The 18729-nt window shown below is 40.0% G+C and overlaps 1 protein-coding gene across 7 annotated transcripts in view; it reads left to right on the top strand.

Annotated features, from left to right (window-relative positions):
• Positions 1–18729, top strand: part of PCDH17 (protocadherin 17) — a 184817-nt gene that overhangs the window by 18238 nt on the left and 147850 nt on the right. The gene's annotated exons all lie outside the window — the stretch shown is intronic.

The raw sequence follows: 18729 nt of genomic DNA, 5'->3' as shown, positions 1-18729 counted from the left end.
GTAGAACATCTATTGTTAGAATTTAGGGTTGGTTAGTTAGATGGATTGACCCCGGAGTCAGAAAAGCAGAAGAAAATAACTTCTCACGAGAACTGGAGGGTGACATGGCTTAGACACAATTCTTTATTTGAAAGAGTTGAGCTAAAGTCATGGTGAAGCGTGAATGCACAGTCTTGGGGCAGGAGCCATTGCATGTTCAGAAGTCAGCTTTGGGAAGAGAGTCCCGGTTTAGTCTGATTCAGCAAAGCAAACTCCAGTTCTCCTACAGCCCAGATCATGGAAACAAGACAAAAGACATTTGTTCTGTTCGTTTCAGATGCAAGCATCCTTGAATGCAAAGCAGGGCAAGGAAGAAGGGGAAGAAAAAAAAAAAGCAACTAGCCATAATTCCGTGCTAACAGGAAACAGTTCTCTTTCGTTCTTCCTTTTAAAAAAAATTCTGGCAAACAAGTCCCGCTTTCTTTTCTCTCTCTTTTTTTCACATTTCCAAAAGAGATGAAAGAAAGGATGGATAAAGGGGGGAAAAAAGAGCAGATACAGGTTTCTTTGAAAGCCGGGCAACAAAGTGGCATTGAAAACTCCCTACATATGCAACTTGTGTTGAGGATCACAGAGAATATTTATGGTTCTTGTGGTCGGATGGGGAAAGATTTGTCAAGAGATGATGGAATAAGAGGAGCTGGCTGTAGCTTTTTACGGAACAATGACAAGAAGGGAGGGAAAAGAGCCTATTCTGCAAGGAGCACTCAAGCTGAGAGCAACCACAGTTTGCTGCAGTAGGCAGTCCTGTAACATTTTAAGATAAACTACAGATCATTCTAATACTTCCAGGCACCTGATGTTTACGATGTGCCAACAGATTACTGTCAAATCCCACTGCAACCTAATCACCAGGTGTCTCGTGTACATCTGAGAAAAGAAAAGATTTCAAGGGGGAAGGGGAAAAAAAAAACCCTTAGGCTATGCTCATGCTGTTGTACTATGTAATGATGTTCCGCTGTTTGCTTTTTTAAAACTTTGCTGCATCTACTTGGAGAAATCCCAACTGTGTGCGCAGGTGGTGGGTGCAAAGAAGAAAGATAAGACTCAGGAGCAGCAGGAGGAGAACTGTAGGTTCTTAGTGTTCTCTGTGCTTGATGGTTTTCTGCAGACTTTTCATTACTCAACTAGGTAATATCATCAGTGCTAGAAGGGAGGGGTATTTACAGGGAGGAGGAGGAGATAAAGCAACTTCTCGTACTCCAGAAGTAAAAAATAAAAATAAAATGAGGGCCTTCTTACTTCTGTTTTTACCCTTTAGCCATGTGGTCCTATTCTGTAATCTGTTGTTCACGGTAGTTACTGACATTGCCTCTAATTTTGGAAAGAAAAGAGTAAAAAAAAAACAAAAAAAACGAGGCCGCAATTTTGCTGAGAAGTGCAAAAACCACAGGGATTTTCACCTTGGTGAAGGTGCCCAGTGGAGAAGTCCCACTAAAGATAGTCAGCCATAACTGTGATTAATGGGAAAGTTTGACATTGCACTGACATTGGACCAAGGTGAATATTAAGGTAGAGGAATTTTACCAAGAGCACCCTACTTTTTCATTGTAACACTGGACTATCGGGCATCTATTCGAGACCTTCATAAATATAGTGATTTATTTTAATTGAATTCATTACGGATGGAGATTAGCTTTATTAAATGTAAGAATGGTGACAGTGGGCTGCTCTGGCATCTTGGCGATTCATAATTAGTGGGGGAACTATTCTCCAAAGCATTTGAGGGCAGGACAAAGAAATAACAACTGGGAGATCATCAAAGAAGGATCCAACCTAGAATTAAGGAGAAATTTACTATCAAGAAGAACAATTAATCCGTGGAATGGCTTTTGCCTCCAGAAATTATTGTGCTCCATCACGGGAGGTTTTTGAAGAGGAGATTGGGCAGCCAATTGTCTGTAATAGTATAAGATCTTCTACCTGAGCAGGAATTGAACTAGAAAACCTCCAAGCATCTTCCCAAGATTTATTTTCTATTTCCTACGTTCTATTTTCTCTCTTCCAAGTTCAAAGTGGTTCTATTTCTGCCTCTTTTCTGAGCCAGTTATTCAGGTGCCATCCCCCGCTGAACTTAAATTTTATGAGTTTCCTTTTATGGCGATAGCATGGAATCTGTAGCTGCAAATAAGCAAATTTAGCACATCAAAAGTTTGTAAAGAGAATTTGATTACAGCTATTCCTGGAGTCCAGCTTCTGTCTTTAATACGGAAGCCTCAATATTTTTCAAGTGAAGTTTTAAATACTTCAAATATTTCTTCATGGTGGCAGGTTATTCTTAAGTGATCCTATGTCAATTCTGATTATTATTTCAGTGGAAAGAAGATCAGCAGGAACCCGTCAGGATCAGGGCTACAATTCTGCAGAGAGAGATAGGATCCTTTCTTTTGTAAACATTGGATGCGGTATAATTGCCGAGAGCAATAAGAAGTTATTTCTGTTGTTGGATGGAAATCCGTACTACTGATGTTTTTTTTCTTTCAGAAAATCAAAGAGGCAGAGATTGAGATTAACCCTCTCTGCAATCCCAAACATTTAAAAACAACTGCAGATGGAATAACTTTCCTTTAAGCCTCCAAAAGGGGATGTGGGGGCTCTCAGTGTCTAAGATGCTGAGCTTGTTGATCAGAAAGGTCAGCAGTTTGGCAGTTCGAATCCCTAGCGCCGCGTAATGGAGTGATCTCCTGTTACTTGTCCCAGCTTCTGCCAACCTAGCAGTTCAAAAGCATGTAAAAATGCAAGTAGAAAAATAGGGACCCCTTTGGTGGGAAGGTAACAGCGTTCCATGCACCTTCGGTGTTTAATCATGCTGGCCACATGACCATGGAGACATCTTCGGACAGCGCTGGCTCTTCAGCTTTGTAATGGAGATGAGCATCACTGCCTAGAGCCAGAAATGACTAGCATGTATGTGCGAGGGGAACCTTTACCTTTTACCTTTAAGCCCCCAAATGACCCATTTACATTCTGCAATCCCATCCAAGCCCCTACCAACCAATGCATCAAATGCTAAATAATTCATTCAAGCTTCACAGGGATGTTGATTTTATTCCATAGCCTGATTCATTTGTTGAAATGATTAAACTAACAGTGCAAAATGCACTGAAGGGGCAGTGCCTGTGTTACAATGGTACAACACTTGTGGTGTTATTTGAAACATACAAAGAATGGTTGCAGGAATTGGGTATGTTTAGTTCAATGAAAAGAAGGTCTAGGGTGACATGATAGCACTATTCCAATATTTGAGGGGCTCCTAGAAAGATGAGGGGGTCAAACTATTTTCCAAAGCATGAAAAGGCAAGATAAGAAACAATGGATGGAAATTAAACAAGGAGAGAAGCAACCTAGAATTTAAGGAGAAATTCCCTAACGGTGAGAGCAATCCACCAATGGAACAGCTTTCCTTGAGAAGTTGTGAATGCTCCAACACTGGAGGCTTTTATGAAAAGGCTGGACAACCATTTGTCTGGAACGGTATAGGGTCTCTTGCTCGAGCAGGAATTGGACTAGAAGACCTCCAAGGTCCCTTCTATCTCTATTATTCTATGTTTTAATGAATAGAAGCAGCATGGATTCATTCTGACTTGTGGAAAAGTCTACTTTTCTAGATTCTTGAAAACTGGCCTTGTCCTCATGCCAAGAAAACCATGCTTCATTTTTTTTTTTTACAGTCCTATGGTACCTATGGGCAATAGGTTTTGTACGTTGTGTTTTTAAATACAAAGGACTATAGAAGTTTATAGGTGAAGACACAAGCTTTGCTCTTATTCTCCACTTTCTCTTGCTTGATCCTTTTTTTTTTTTAAACTTAGAGATAGGTTTAAAAATAATTTTGAGAAGCTGTTACAAGGTTGAATAGTAAACTTAAAAGTAAACTCTGTTGCTGCTGCACAGAAAATGCTACCCCTATTATCAGATATAAAAAAAAAATTAAGAAAAGTTGTTTAGATCTTGTGCAAGTTTTAAAAACATAAAGCTTGCAGGTGTTTTATGGAAGCCTGAAAGCAGTTGCCATTTTTTTTCCCAAGCTCTCAGAAAAAATAAGAATTGGAAGGACCTTGGAGGTCTTTTAATCCAACCGCCTGCTCAGGTAGGATTTCAGACAAATGGCTGTCCAATTTCTTCTTGAGAACCTCCAGTAATGGAGCACCCACAACTTCTGTAGGCAAGTCATTCCACTTTTCACTGTCAGGCAATTTCTCCTTATTCTTAGGTTATTTCTTTCCTTGATTAGTTTCCATTCATTGCTTCTAGTCCTGCCTTCAGGGGCTCTGGGGAATAGGTTGACCCTCTCTTCTTTGGGGCAACCTCTTAGATATTGGAAGAATCTCACCCTAATCTACAAAACAGCAAACATGCTGAACTCAAGCTTCTGTGAGGGTTAAAGCATTTCTTCTGTTCCAAACTGTTTTTGAAGTGAGCACGGCCTCGGTGCTCAATGTTTTGCTCTGTGCCTGGTGGTTGTGTTAATTTATTTATTGCAAATCTGCTTAGAGCAACTCGGAGCACTCCTTCTCCTCCTCTGTCCAATTAGGCTGGTAAAGGAGAAGCCCAAATAATAAACATTAACATTTGCACTGTATATCATTTCAAAATATTTGCAACTCATTAGAATAATGCTTGGAATTGAAAATACACGAAAGCACAGCCTTGGAAAAGGCTGAGTCTCTTTTTCTTCGCCTAAGTGAATAATTATTATTATTATGGTTGGTCGCGCAGTCAGCGAGATGTTTAGGTTGGATTTTTATTCATGTTGAGTCCTGCCCAAGTGCCTGGATAGGCAGTTGTTCTTGTGTGATGATGTTAGAGATTAGAAATACTGTATTTACTTTTTTTCTGAATGTCTAATTATTATCGTGTTTCCCCGAAAATAAGACCTCTACCCCAAAAATAAGACTTAGCTTGATTTTTACATGTGTGCCCAATATAAGCCCTACCCCTCAAAATAAGCCCTAGTCAAGACTCCGCCTACTCTGTTGCACCTGGTTGCATAGGATGGGGTGAGGGGCAGAGATAAAAATCAAGTGAGGGTGGGGATGAATGTGTGTGTGTGTGTGTGTGTGTGTGTAGCTGCTTACCTTTGGACAGTTGCAGCCAGACCTCTCACACCCTGACACCTGCCTCCCCTTACTGGCCTACTTCTTCTGTGGCCACTTGTCACTGTTTGTGAACGTTGCCCCCTGATAGAAAGATCGTTGCAGGATGTAAGCTGTTCCAAAATAAAGCTGCCTTTTGCAGCTTCATTATTATTAGGGTAGGTTGCACAGTCAGCCAGATGTTTAGACTGCCTTTTTAAATCTACCTGTTGAGTTCTTCCCAAGGACTTGGGATCAGTTGTTGTTTGATGATTTTAAAGATATTGTGGCAGGATATAAACTTGTCCCAAGTTAAGCTGCCTTTTGCAATTGACTGATGGTGATTTTGTAAATGCTGATGGAGTTGCAATGATGCTCCAGGTGTTTTAGGATTGCACCCAAAGCACCTATTGCTATTGATACTATCTTTGCTTTTTTTTTTTTTTTTGGTCACATCTATTCTGTGTGCAGGCTTTCATATTTTTTTCCAGGGTTTTTTGTTGTTGTTATTGTTGTTCTATTCTGCTGTGTTCATAGGTACTGTTGTGTTTACCATCCAGGCTTTTTTAAAATCTATCTTATAAATAATAATAATAAAAAAAAAACCTAGGTGCCAGCTGCTTGTCGGTCTGAATTCTAAAGTCCCAGAGAACTTTAGCTTCTTCATTTTGTTTATTATTTAATCTATTTTGTGGTCTTATCAGTTCTTGCTTGCAGGCAAAGATATTTCCTGCAGATATTCCAATGCACTATGTGTCATGTTGTTGTTTGTAATCAGTCTGTGTTATCTTCTTCCAGCAGCTGACTAGGTGGTCCCCTGTTTCTTCAAGCATTTTTTTTGTGTGTGTGTGCAAAAGCAGTATTTGTTGTCTGTTGCTACCTTCTCAATTCTGGCTTTACATGCTTTTTGTATTACACAAGCCTTGGTCTTGTGAAATGAGAATTGATCCCCCTGTCTCCTTCTTCAACTTTTAACCAGTTGTGAACCTGTTGTTATCTGCTAATCTTTCTTCATGTGATGGTCCTGTAATATTGCACCTTGCTGTGTCTGATTTCTGTTCTTCATTCAGTCTTTTTTTGTAGCCCAGTTTGGTCTCTCCAGTGCTCAGTAAGCCTTCATGTCAACTTCTTGATGTCAACATCTTAACTGTCCATCAGATATTGTTACGATTAATATTCGCATAACAATAGCATTTGGAATTTTATTCACTTTATTTATTTATTTTGTCAAGCATGCATTTGACAATATATATAAGTATAAACATGATTATTAATACATGAAATATATACGAATAAAAGGGAACATTAGGACAGGGACAGTAGGCATGTTGGTGTGCTTATGTACACCCCTTACAGACCTCTTAGGAATAGGTTGAGGTCAACAGTAGACAGTCTGAAGTTAAAGGGTTTGAGGTTAGTGGAAGAAACCACAGAGTCAGGTAGAGAATTCCAGGCATTGATCACTCTGTTCTTGAAGTCGTATTTCCTGCAATTAAGTTTGGTGAGGTTTACCCTGAGTTTGTATCCATTGTGTGCTTGTGTATTGTTGAGGTTGGAGCTGAAGTAATCATTGACAGGTAGGACATTGTAATGGGTAATTTTATGTACTATGCCTAGGTCAGACTGAAGATAGCATAGTTCTAAGTTATCTAAGCCTAAAATTTCAAGGAGGCATAGGGTATTCTGTTGCGAGTAGAGGAGTGGAGGCCTCTTCTTGTGAAATATTTCTGGACTCTCTCGATTGTATTAATGTCCAATATGTAGTGCACATTCAAGACTTTCTGGGTGTCAAGGTATTTGCATATTATCCCAACAATTTTGCTCCTCATTTTACTGGCCTTGAAAGGGTGGAAGGTTGAGTTAACTTGAGCCCATATAGATGGAACTCCAGGCTGTGGGCAGAGTTAGCCTGCAATACTGCATTTTAACCACTGCACCACCTGGGCAATGTAATATCATTGCTTTGTTTTCTTTGTTTGCTAGCCCTTCTATATATTGCGTAAGTAGACCAAACAAATATAATGAAGAAATAAACGTCATAAGGCAATGTAAAACAATTAAATGCTAAGATGGGCGTCCATTAGGAATGACCGATTGAAATAAAAACATTAAAAAAAATCTTTTGGAACATGAAAAGGGAGCAATTTAACAAGAGATGTGGGGCAGGGCTATTTATTTGTTAGACCATTGGAATAGGAAGACCAGAAATCTCCCCACACTGGTCCTACTGGACTTCCTTTGGCCATATATTCATTTTCAGTGTAAGTCTATTTGCAGAATTGTGCAAATAAGATGGTAAACAAGTAGAGTTGTATAAAACATTTTGAATGCTAAGCAACTCTTTCAAGTCCTGAAGTAGGAAGTGCCCAAAGTCAGTTGATATACATCAGAAGGATTCTTCCAAAGATGCTTTTTCAGTAGGCAACTGGACTTCCTTGTTTTTTTTTTTCTTTCGAAGATGTTTAGCTTCTCATCCAAGAAGCTTCTTCAGCTCTCACTGGATGGTGGGGAATGGAAGAATTTATAGTGGTCATTTGCATCCTTTTAGAGGGTCGTTGAAGCACTTAGAAGTTTATCTGTGTCCTCAGGGTTATCTGAATATTGATCCTGGTTTCTGTAGTCTGCCATTTTTCCTCTGGAAATCCATTCCTACTCCCACACCATTCAAAGGGTAGCTAAACATCTATGGAGATTCTCCTTCATCCAGGTCATGGCTGTCCCCAAGGTGCTTTTTCAAGAGGCAACTGGACTTTCTTTTTCTTGTTGTTTTTGTGAAGATGTTTCACTTCTTATCCAAGAAGCTTCTTCATCTCTTGACAGCATAGTGAGGAATGGAAGAATCAGAAATGTTCCATCCCTGGAACAGTCTCTCGATCTTCTATTTTGGATCGTCTTCAAAAGGATGGACCTGCTCTGTGCATGAAGCTTTTTGAATTAGCAGCACACCTACGATTGTTATGAGAATGATGATGATTGAGTGAGCTGTGATGTTAAAGCAAAGTACAAGTGGAGGGCACGCCTTTTCACAACCCATTTGAAGCAGCCTTTGAAATAAATCTCCCCATCATCCTTTTCAAGTCTCAACGGTGACCTTAACATTCTCTCACCATGTGCTGATGAGTGATAATGGGAAATTAGTGTGATAGCACATTTATCACAAGGATTTAGTCTACTTGGAAGCATTAAGGTCTTGACTTCTGCTCTCTCTTGGTCTGTGAGAAAATTCTCCTCTCTTGGGTTCTTTTCCCTTCCCCCTTTTGTGGATTTGTAGGTGGATTTTTGTGCTATTGTCATGACCACAGCAGCTCGGATGAAGGTCCGATAAATTATTAGGATCTCTGCAGCCTTGTTGAGATTTAGCTTCCCCTTCCCTTGATTCATGATTTGATATGAAATTGGAAAATCATATTCGGATGGTGAGTCCAAAAGTAATGTGTATGCATTGGTCACCACACTATAAAAAAAGATGTTGAGACTTCAGAAAGAGTGCAGAGAAGAGCAATAAAGATGATTAGGGGACTGGAGGCTAAAACATATGAAGAACAGTTACAGGAACTGGACATTGATAATCTGGTGAAGAGAAGGACCAGGGGAGACTTGATAGCAGTCTTCCAATATCTGAGGGGCTGCCACAGAGAGGAGGAGGGGGTCAAGTTATTTTCCAAAGCGCCTGTAGGCCAGACAAGGAATAATGGATGGAAACTGAACAAGGAGAGATTCAACTTGGACATAAGAATAAATTTTCTGACAGCAATTTACCAATGGAACAGCTCATGTTCAGAAGATGTAGGAGCTTCATCACTGGAAGCTTTTAAGAAGAGACTGGGCTGCCAACTGTCAGAAATGGTGTAGGGTCTCCTGCTTGGGCAGGGGGTTGGAATAGATGGCCTAAAAGTTCCTTCCCAACTCTGTTAATCTGTATCTGTTGCAATCTCTAATATAGTTTAGTTCATCATCCCCAACCTTTTACTAAGGGACTGGAGAATTAAAAAGATCTTATTTTAAAAGGATTTTGTACTATAGGAATAGTGGGCTCAGTAAGATCTAGTTATTGTTTTCCATTCACTTCTCTTTATTTCTTGACTGCAGAGTATTGTTACATGCGAGCAATTATAGGAAAAGGTGGAATAGCTTTCCTTCAGATATTGTGGGTGCTCCATCATTGTAATTTTTAAGAACAGACTGGACAGTCACTTGTCTGAAATGGTATAAAGTCTCCTGCTTGAGCAGGGGTTGGACTAAATGACCTCCAAAGTCCCTTCCAACTCTATTATATCCTGTTACTCTGAATAGCTTGCACCCAGAAGTTGTGGGTGCTCCATCACTGGAGGTTTTCAAGAAGAGATTGGATGGCTACTCTTCCATAATAGTATAAGGTCTTCTGCTTGAGCAAGGGTTGGACTAGAAGACCTCCAAGGTCCTTTCCACGTCTGTTACTCAGTAAGGCACATTTGTCAGAATGTCAACTTTTATACAACTGTAGAGGTGTAGGAACTCCTTCATAACCTGTCCTTGAAAGTCTTTGGATAATGAGACCCCTGACCCATATCCATGGGGCCTTCATTATTTATTTTCCTCACCCCAATGCTGTAATTTCTTCCCCACCATTAGATTATTTTTGAACTTCTAAGAAATCCTGGTTTCTTAACCAATAACAGCTAAAGACTTCCTTTTTTCCTTCTTTCTGCTGCTTGACTAAAGTTAGTATGAAACCAATAGTTAGAGCACCATAACAAATCAAGAAGGGCCATATTGCCTGTTGTATAAATACAGAATTAATCATATTTTTGAAATACATCTCTTTGAACCGGCAAGAATGATTTGGTCTTCTAGAGCAGGGGTCACCAAACTTTTGGACCTCAGGGACCACCAAACTCATAATTTTAAATCCCGCAGACGAGAGACCCTGGGAAAATCCCAAAAAATGTCTGCAAGAAAATTCCTCACCCCATTTTCCTACCGATCAATCGTTCTTTATTTGGGATTGCAGGATACCGTCTCCAGTTCCATTATCAGGGGGAGAGAGAGAGGGAGAGACTTTTAGCTGCATGCAAGGAAAGTAGCAGAAGCAGCAGAAGTCTTTCTTTCTCTCCCCCAAATTCCACCAGAAATGAGTCTTTGCCAGCACAGCTTCTTGGAGCAGGATGCCTTGCAGGATCCCCAAAGACTCATTTCTGGCAGAGTTTCGGGGGGAGAGAAAGAAAAAACTTTTGATGCTTTCCTTGTGTGCAGCCAAAAGCAGAAGAAGAAAGAAGCGGAAAGAAGCAGCCCGGTGGCTAGGCGAGGCACATGGGGCAAGTGGGGCAAGTTCCCCCACTGTTCTTTCACCCCTCCCCTCACTACCTCATGTTGTGTGCAATGCAAGGGATGCAAGCCTTGTGTTCCTGCAGGCCATGTGGGCAGCACAGCCTTGTGTTCCCGTGCAGCCTGGATTAATTGCTTTGAGGATGACATTTCTCTGTGGACCACCAAAATTTTCTCATGGACCACCAGTGGGTCCTGGCCCACTGGTTGGCGACAACTGTTCTAGAGATCAAAAGCTAATTTACAGGCTGAAAACATGTGCTGTCACACTCTCACACTCACACAAAACAGTCACACTCTCTCAATACATTTTTTCAGGTCCTCGGGCTATCGGTACATCTAGCAACATGTAGTACATTCGAGACTTTTCTGCATCTGGTAATAGATATAGAGATTATCACCAACACTATAAAGAATCAGGGTGGAAACAGGTGACTTGTCCCTGCATCCCTCCAGGTGTTTTCTTTAGCGCTGTCACACTCTGTGGTTATTGGCTAGGAAGGCATTAGGATGGTTGAAAGAGTCATAACAATGCCAGGCAATACAATATTTAACAGACTGATGGATTAACAGAGTTGGAAGGCACCTGGTAGGTCATCTATTCCAACATCCTGCCCAAGCAGGAGACCTTACACCATTTCTGACAGATGGCAGTCCAGTCTCTCATTGAAAGCCTCCAGTGATGAAGCTCCCACAACTTCCGAAGGCAACTTCTGTTCCACGGGTTGATTGTTTTCACTGTCAGAAAATTTCTCCTTATTTCCAGGTTGAATCTCTCCTTGATCAGTTTCTTTCCATTATCTCTTGTCTACTCCAGTAAGTCCTCTGCATCTTTTAACATGAATTACCAGCCCAAAATATTCTCCAACTGCTATTAATTGTAAGTCCATCTTTAGATTAATATTAAACCAGAAAGAGCTGCACTATCTTTAATAGAGGCCATTAAGAACAAAATCCATTAACGTATACACTTTATTATAAAAATATTCCAACTCCATTTATTAACAACAATAAAAAAGCTTTTGCAAATCTGGGACTTTCAGAATCAACTCTTGTTTTCTCCCCACATAAAAAATGAGTTCGTAGTAATACGGGGGCTGGATTCAGAGGCTTTTGAAATGTTTTAACTCAGCATTAAACAATTATTTCTACAGCTATGGCTTAGGAACCAGAAACCATATCACGACATGCTATGGCGTTTTGGTTTGTTCCTCTAAGTTGGGAATTCTATTCAAGTTTTGTGATGATCCATCATTTCCCACATCATTTTCTAAAGGAGGAAAGGAAAGGAAAGGAAAGGAAAGGAAAGGAAAGGAAAGGAAAGGAAAGGAAAGGAAAGGAAAGGAAAGGAAAGGAAAGAAGAGGGAGAAGAAGGGAAAAGGAAGGAAAGGGGGAAAATCAGCCACTTTAAATACACTGAAACTGAAATTTATATTGTCTTTGGAACAAATTCTTAGAGAGTTTTTATAGTTTCATAGTGACAATATCACCAGGTCATATTTCATGGACATTATGTAACAAACTTGCCACTTTCTCAGTTCAACTGCTTCTTGCTATACATGGTAAAAAGTCAGTCAGTCAGTCTGCCTGCCTACCTCCCTACCAACATCTCTGTTTATGTTTGTGTCTGTGTCTAATATATCTATCTCTATATCATATATATCTATATATGTATATCTATCTATATCTATATATCTATAGCATCTAAATCTATATCTAAATGTATATCTACATCATATCATCTATCTATACCTCTCTCTCTCCCTTTCCATCTTTCTAGCTCTAGCTCTACATCCATCCATCCATCCATCCATCCATCCATCCATCCATCCATCCATCCATCATCTCTCTCTCATCTGTCTGCCTGCCTCTTATCTATCTATCTATCTATCTATCTATCTATCTATCTATCTATCTATCTATCTATCTATCTATCTATCTATCTATCTATCCATCCATCCATCCATCCATCCATCCATCCATCCATCCATCCATCCATCCATCCATCCATCCATCCATCCATCCATCCATCCATCCATCCATCTATCTATCTATCTATCTATCTATCTATCTATCTATCTATCTATCTATCTATCTATCTATCTATCTATCATATATGATTGTGTCTTTGTGTGTCTATTGTGTTTGTGTGACTATTTTGGCCTTTACTTTCCACATCATCTCAGATCCTCCTTCAGGCCCTGGTATGTCTCCAGCTTAGGAGGTAGGATGATAGGAAACCTACATTTTTTTCTTCCTCTCAGTTTTGGTTAAAAATGCCCCAAGTGTTTTTTGAACACCGTTTTATAAGCTTTTATTTAGAAAAGACAAGCGAGAAAGTTTCCAACTCTTCTGCATTCAACTGTTCCAAGCATGAAAGTAGTTCGTGTTGATGTTAAGACTGGAAAAGAAAAAAAGAAAGGAAAGGAACATCTTGCATTCAGTCAGCCAGGCCTCCATAATTTCTGCCTTGGTGGATAAAACGTTCAGTGTTTGCATTTTTTCTATACTCCATTAAAAGTATAGATTTTATACTTTTACACTAAATAAACACATAAATCCCAGGGCTTTCCTCCTTGAGTAATTGCCCATGGAAATGAAATTGTCACCCACCTTTATGGTATTTCGTCAATCTGTATTTCAGGAGATGTACTTCTCATTTGGGAAAACAGGGCAAAAACAAAGATATTTTCTTCTGTGTTTTCTGATGCTTCAATTTGCAACGTTGCCTATTCTGATTCACATCCAGAAATGGAAAGCTGTTGATGGATTTTTTTAATAGGTGCATACCACGTGTCAACAGGCTTAGTTGCACACCTGCTAAATGCTTACATATTTTTTTCCATTAAAATAATATTCCTTACTGAACATGCTGGTACCATTGTTTGTTCTCATCCACTGCTGTGGATGGAACATACATGTATGAGAAGTCCAAAATTTCTGTTATGAGTAGAGTTGTCAAAGTGCTTAGACCAGGGATGTCAAACTCGATTTCATTGAGGGCTGCATCAGGATTGTGTTTGACCTCGGGAGGGGGGAGGGGGGGGCATATCCAGCATGCTGTCACTCATGTTGGGGGCGCCTGTGGTGGCCTGAGCACACTATCAGTGGAAACAGGCTCCCGAGCCCCGTTTTTGGCTGGGACCGTCTCCTGCAACCCTCTGCCAGTAAAAATGGAACTCAGGAGCTCCATTTTCACTGGCAGAAAATGGCACTCAGGAGCTCCATTTTCACTGGTCCTTCACTGTTTCAGGTTTAGGTAGCTCTGTGGGCCAGATCTAAGCCGGATCTAGCCCCCAGGCCTTGAGTTTGACAACCCTGGTTTAGATTAATTTGGTCTGAATGGTTTTCAAAGGAATAATGTCTCGTACTTTGCTTTAGATTCACATATTTGGACTAGCCTAGTCTCTGAAGATAAAACAGCTGGGGAAGATTATCCAAGTGAATTGCCACATATAATTCACTGATCCATTCTGCAAACGTTTCTCTTACTTTATTTTGCCTAGCTGGTTTAACAGAATAACAGAGTCAGAAGGGACTTGAAAACCTTCTAGTGAATCCAGATACAGTCGGCCCTGATTTCATTTCAGTTTCATTTATCACATTGAGTCTGTTATGATTCAATTGGGAACCACTGCATTGGCTGCACTTCTCTGGGATGTTCACATAGAGATACTTCGTTGTATACAACTTATATATGTCACGGTCTCATCTATGTTTCTCAGATAATGGCAGCTAGAGAAGAGAATGGGATGATAAGCAGAACCCCAAAGATTCATTCTTTCCCATGGTTCAGTGGTGGGATTCAAATTTTTTTACTACCAGTTCTGTGGGAGTGGCTTGGTGGGTGTGGCGTGGCTTTGTGGTCATGGCATGGCTTGGTGGGTGTGGCTTGGTGGGCATGGCAGGGGAAGGATACTGCAAAATCTCCATTCCCTCTCCACTCCTTGGAGAAGGTTACTGCAAATTCTCCCTTCCCTTCCCACCCCACTAACCTGCTTTCCAACTCCATTCTCCTGTGCAGGACAACAAAAGAAGACCCAGCTGATCAGCTGGGACTTGGGGGACGGAGAATAGATGGGGCAGAGCCAGTCAGAGGTGGGTGGTATTTGCTGGTTCTCCAACTACTCAAAATTTCCGCTACCGATTCTCCAGAACTGGTCAGAACCTGCTGAATACCACCTCTGCCAAGATTCTTTCAAAATCTAGCTATGGAAAGAAAAAGAAGGAAGGGGAAGGAGAAAGAGGATGGTTTAACTCTCCACCTTGAAATGGGATGTAGAAATGAAGATAGATAACAAATAAGCGCTAAGGTTAATTTTCAGTAACAATGGGGTGGTCTTTGATACTATTTTCCAAAATGCCAAAAGGCAAGACAAGAAATAGTGGATGGAAACTAACCAAAGAAAGCAGCAACTTAGAACTAAGGAGGAAATTCCTCACAATGAGAACAACCAACCAGCGGAATGGCTTGCCTTCAGAAGTTGTGGGTTCTCCATCCCTGGGGGCTTTCAAAAAGAGATTGCACAAACATTTGTCTGAAATGATATAGGGTCTCCTGCTTGAGAAGGTTGTATTAGGAGACAGATGCAGACACAGATTAACAGAGTTGGAAGGAACCTTGTAGTTCATCAATCCAACTCCCCACCCAAGCAGACCCTACACTATTTTTGACAGATGGCAGTCCAGTCTCTTTTTAAAAGCTTCCAGTGATGAAGCTCCCACAACTTCTGAAGGCAACTTCTGTTCCATTGGGTTGATTGTTCTCATTGTCAGAAAATTTTCTCCTTAGTTCTAGTTTGAATTTCTCATTGATCAGTTTCAGTGGTGGGATTCAAATTTTTTTACTACAGGTTCTGTGGGTGTGGCTTGGTGGGCGTGGCAGGGAAAGGATATTGTAAAATCTCCAGTAGAAGTGGTATTTGCCAGTTCTCCGAACTACTCAAAATTTCTACTACCGGTTCTCCAGAACTGGTCAGAACCTGCTGTATACCACCTCTGATCAGTTACCATCCATTATTCCTTGTCTGGTCTTCAGGCTTGACCCCTTCCTCTCTGTGGCAGCTGCTCAGATATTGGAAAACTGCTATCATGTCTCCCCTGGTCCTTCTCTTCAGTAGACTAGTCATGCCCAGTTCCTGCAACCTTTCTTCATATGGTTTAGCCCCCAGTCCTCTAACCATCCTGGTTGTTCTTTAATGCAATCTTTCCAGAGTCTCAACATCTTTTTTATAGTGTGGTGACCAAAATTGGATGCAGTACTCTAGGTGTGGTCTTACTAAGGCTTTATAGAGTGATGTTAGTACTTCCTTTGATCTTGATTGTATCCATCTATTAATGCCGCTTAGGATTGCATTGGCTTTTTTGTCTGCCACCACACACTTTTGGCTCATACTTAATTGGTTGTCCACTAAGACCTCCAAGATCTCTTCCAATTCAATGATATGATGTGCAGCAACCAGTGTGTGGTGTTCGGAGACTCTATTGGAAGACGGCTGTATTTCCATGTGGTGGAAATGAAGCATCCACATCTTTCTTCTACCAGTTATTTTTAGGTTTGCTCAATTGAATGATTGATACGAAATTAGCTTCCAACAGTGTTCCAGACAATCTGTTGAGATTCATATGTCAGCATTCTGCTTGCCCATTCTAATCTTACTGAGGTTATACTTAGCACTATTTCCAGGCCATGCCTTGGATCAGATCTAGCAAGCTTTATCCCCCTGAAATGGCTCTTCCAATTCATTGCGCATTTAGCATAATATGGTTTAATGTGATTGGCGCGTTTAAGCGTCTTTATTCAGGAGGGGGGAAAAAAGGATCCGAGAGTTAAACTGCATAATTATGGGAAATGAATCATAACAATAAAAGGCCATTCAAGTTAACAAGCTTTGTGATCAAGGGATAAATGCAGGTTGGGTAAATAAGATTGTAGATGCAGCTAATCTACATAAATAAGCTTTGGTCTGATTAGAGGAATGGAGAATGAATGAATGAATGAATGAGAGTGATAGAGAGGAGGTACTTCATTCTTATTGTTTCTTGCATTTTGATTCAAAGTAGCTGCTTAATTGCTTTCATAAATAAAATTCAGAAAAGAGCACAAAAGAATTAGCAGATCCAATCATCAATATGGAAATAGAACAAGTGAAAAGGTCCTAATTTTGAGTGTTTTACCTACTAGCCACTTAGAATAGAATAACAGAGTTGGAAGGGATCTTGTAGGTCTTCTAGTCCAACCCCCTGCCTAGGCAGGAAACCCTACACCACTTCAGACAAATGGTTATCCAACATCTTTTTAAAAACTTCCAGTGTTGGAGCGTTCACAACTTCTGGAGGCAAGTTGCTCCACTGATTCGTTGTTCTAACTGTCAGAAATTTCTCCTTAGTTCTAGGTTGCTTCTCTCGTTGATTAGTTTCCACCCATTGCTTCTTGTCCTGCCCTCAGGTGCTCTGGAGAATAGGTTGACTTCCTTTCTTTGGGGCAACCCCTGAGATATAGGAACACTGCTATCATGTCTCCCCTAGTCCTTCTCTTCACTAGACTAGACATATCCAATCCCTGCAACTGTTCTTCATATGTTTTAGCCTCCAGTCCCCTAATCATCTTTGTTGCTCTTCTTTGCACTCTTTCTAGAGTCTCAACATCTTTTTTTACACCATGGTGACCAAAACTGGATGCAGTATTCCAAGTCTGGCCTTACCAAGGCATTATAAAGTGTTATTAACACTTCACATGATCTCGAGTCTATCCCTCTGTTAATGCAGCCTAGCTTTTTTGGCAGCTGCTGCACACTGATGGCTCATATTTAAATGGTTGTCCACTAGGACATTGAGATCCCTCTCACAGTTACTACTATTGAGCAAGGTACCACCTATATTGTACCTTTGTATGTAGAACCTGACTTTTTTCACCATTGAATTTCATTTTGTTAGATAGCGCCCAATGTTTAAGTCTGTCAAGATCCTTCTGTATCTTAAGCCTATCTTCTGGGATGTTGGCTATTCCTGTCATCTGCAAATTTGATGAGTTTCCCATCTATCCCCTTGTCCAAGTCATTGATGAAGATGTTGAAGAGTACTGGGCCTAAAACAGAGCCTCCACTGCATACTTCTCTCCATGTAGATGGAGTTCCATTGAGGACTACATATTGAATGTGCTTGGTCAGCCAGTTATGAATCCACTTAATATATTTGTTTCTATAATCAATAATCTATAGTTATGTGTCTGAAAATATATGGATATTCTCAGCCATCCAGGTCACGGTTGTCCCAGAGGTAGGCTTTTTCAAGAGTCAACTGGACTTGCTGGTTTTTCTTTGAAGACGTTTCTCTTCTCATCCAAGAAGCTTCTTCAGTTTCTTCACATAACTGGAGAAGCTTCTTTGGATTAGAAGCGATTTCAAGGAAAACAAAGTCCAGTAGACTTTTTTTTAAAAAGCACCTTTGGGACACCTAGTTGATAGAGTATCTAGTATACTATAGGATATTTATAGATTTCAATATTTCATCATATGATTTGTCGGAATGATCAGATAAATTGATTTTGTTTGCAGGATATAGCAACTGAAAATCTGGTGATATTGACTTAAGTCTTAACTGTCAGAACAGAAAAATAAATAGAAAATAAATACATGGGTGAGGATAATAACATCTTTAGGGCATTTTGTTCACTTGTTATGGTGTAACATCCAAACCAAGACAGCATTGCAGAATTCTAGGCGAGTCATAAATGCAATATTGCTGTGGAAATTTTTTTGTCTGAATGTTGCTATATTTATTTATTTATTTATTTATTTATTTTATTTATTTTATTTATTTATTTTATTTGCCAATTGTTTACAAGATAATAAGTATAAGTGTATACATAGTTGTGAATACATGAAATGGGTACATATAAGAAAAATAAAGAAAAATAAACAGAATAATAATAATAGTAGACAGTCTAAGGTTAAAGTTTTTGGGGTTTGGGGAAGAGAACAGAGTCAGAGTATTCCAGACATTGACCACCTATTGAAGTATTCCAATCAAGTTTGGTCGTACAGAGCTTGGGTCATCAAGACCCAAGAGCCAGTGAGCCAGTCATGATTTAATTAAAAAAACAACTTTGTTTTTTGAGGATTCAAAATAACAAAGATGAGGCTTGAAAGTTGATGGAGCTATGTTGTCTATGGAGATTCTCAGTCATCCAGGTCATGGTTGTCCCAAAGGTGCTTTTTCAAAAAGCAACTGGACTTTCTTTGTTTTTCCTTCAATAAAATAGCACTTAGATTTATATACTACTTTACAGTACTTTACAGCCCTCTCTAAG

This window comes from Notechis scutatus, chromosome 5 (assembly GCF_049901735.1).
Source record: "Notechis scutatus isolate UNSWTSFEM ecotype Mainland chromosome 5, rNotScu1.2, whole genome shotgun sequence".
Taxonomy (NCBI): Eukaryota; Metazoa; Chordata; class Lepidosauria; order Squamata; family Elapidae; genus Notechis; species Notechis scutatus.
Note: the sequence above shows the minus strand (reverse complement) of the source record. Positions and strands in the feature narration are given on the sequence as shown.